The following is a 2,327-nucleotide window of genomic DNA, read 5'->3' as shown; positions in this document are numbered from 1 at the left end:
GTGTGTTATATGTACTTGTTTACTTGTTGTGTTTATTAAACTTACGAAAAACACTACAAACTTACGCTGCAAACTAATATATATGGTGTAAATTTTAAGTTGACAAACCAGAATAACTCGAAATATAAGTTTCACACGAAGCTAAAACTCTCCGGCTCTCCGCATAAGGTGGGTTTTGAGAGAGAGGAGTTAGAGTTTCATAAATGTTGACCAAAATATTAATTATTTTCGCAGATTCGGGTAAGTTTTGTTTGTTATGTGGTCATGAGGCCACACAACTTTTAATTATCAAACAAATCATCTGACTAGCTAACAAATAACCAAAATCCTACGAAGTAAATAAGAATTTTTTATTTACCGTAACCACTTTCCACGCAAAAATGACAACATGAGTTTTATTGAATTACAGCGCCAACTACCAAGAATAAACACAATTGTGTAAGACAAAATGTACGCAGTTATTTATGTAGAATCTGCCCATTTGAACTTTTGAAGTTGCTTCCTGCCCTACCCCCAGTGGTGGGCTAATTTTAGCACCAGCAGATGTCCCCCTCGAAAATAATCAATTTTGGATTCTACACATTTTTTCGTGTGAAGCATATTTTTCGAGTTACTCTGGTTTGTCAACTTGAAATTTACACCCTGTTTTCGGCATTAACGTAACAACCGACGTTAGAAAATCTCTGGGTGCTTTTACTCTATTTAAAAGTACATCTGGTCCCTTTTAAAAGGGGAATCTGACATAGATGCCAAATTAAACCTTCCCCTGTCCTGAAAACTTGACTCCGATGACCGTATTCCGTTTGCCAAAATCTCTCCAAGCTATTTATACTCTTCCGTTGGCTTCTTTTCTACTGCTCTGAATACATAAGCTCTTTATCAGTTGGTTTTGTAACTTAGTCCTTAATTTGTTTCACTCCCTACAGTCTGGAACCGCGTGACCGCTACGGTCGCAGGTTCGAATCCTGCCTCGGGCATGGATGTGTGTGATGTCCTTAGGTTAGTTAGGTTTAAGTAGTTCTAAGTTCTAGGGGACTGATGACCGTAGAAGTTAAGTCCCATTGTGCTCAGAGCCATTTGAACCATTTTGTTTCACTCCTTGTGATGTCTGAATTGTACGTACATTATTATTTCATTCGACGCTGTTGTTTGTGTAAACTACTGGCAGACTTCCATCAGTAGCATGCGGGCCCTTGAGATATATTCCAGTGACACATGTTTCTTCGTCGACTCTCCAGTTTATGAACCTGAACATTTCGTCTAGAAATGCTGAGAATAATTCTGGCAATATGAAATTCTTTTCCTGGCTAGTTTTCACGTTTCAGTTTCTTCCTGACCTCATCTACATCTATATAAACACGATTACTCTCCAGTTTGCAATTAATTGCCTGGCAGAGGGTTCATCGAGCGACCTTCAAGCTATTTCTTTACCTTCCCACTCCCGAACACAGAGCTGGGAAAAAACAAATCTTTCCGTGCGGGCTCTGATTTCTCTTAAGTTATTATGATAATCATTTCTCCCTGTGTAGATATGCACCAACAAAATATTACCACCCTCTGAGGAGAAAGTTAGTGATGAAATTTTAATGAAACGATTCTGCCGCAACGAAAAAAAGCGTTTGTTTTAGTGATTACCATTCCAACTCGTGTATCATGTCGATGGTACTCTCACTCCTATTTCGAGATACTACAAAATGAGCTGCTCCACACTGAAATTTTTCGATGTCGTCCGTCGATTCTCTCTCATGTGGATTCCACACCGCACAGCAGTCCTCAACAAGAGTACGTACAAGCCTGGTGTAAGTAGTCTCTTTAGAAGACCTGTTGCACTTCCTAAGGGTTCTGCCAATAAATCGCAGTCCACTACATTATATATGTAATCGTAATTCTAGTACCTATGTACTAAGTTGAATTTACAGCCGTTGGGTTTGTGTTACTTGTCGTTTAACCGAAATGTAGCGAATTCCTTTTAGTACTCACGTCAACAATTTCACATTTTTCATTATTTACAGTAACTGACACTTTTCGCATCATTAAAATATCTTGCCTAAATCGTTTTGCAATTTGTTTTGATGTTCTGATGTCTTAATAAGACGGTAAATGACAGCATCAGCCCCAACCGATCTAAGAAGGCCGCTCAGATTGTCTCCTAAATCGTTTATGTAGACCAGCAACAGCAGAGGCCTTATAACACGCCAGATATCACTTCTGTTTTACCTGATGACTTTCCGTCAGTCACTATGAACTGTGACCTTTCGTACAGGAAGTCATGAATGCAGTCGCACAACAGAGACTCCACGGGCACGCAATTTGATTAGAAGTCGCTT

This window comes from Schistocerca cancellata, chromosome 10, assembly GCF_023864275.1.
Source record: "Schistocerca cancellata isolate TAMUIC-IGC-003103 chromosome 10, iqSchCanc2.1, whole genome shotgun sequence".
NCBI classification, from domain to species: Eukaryota; Metazoa; Arthropoda; class Insecta; order Orthoptera; family Acrididae; genus Schistocerca; species Schistocerca cancellata.
This window is presented reverse-complemented; position numbering follows the sequence as displayed.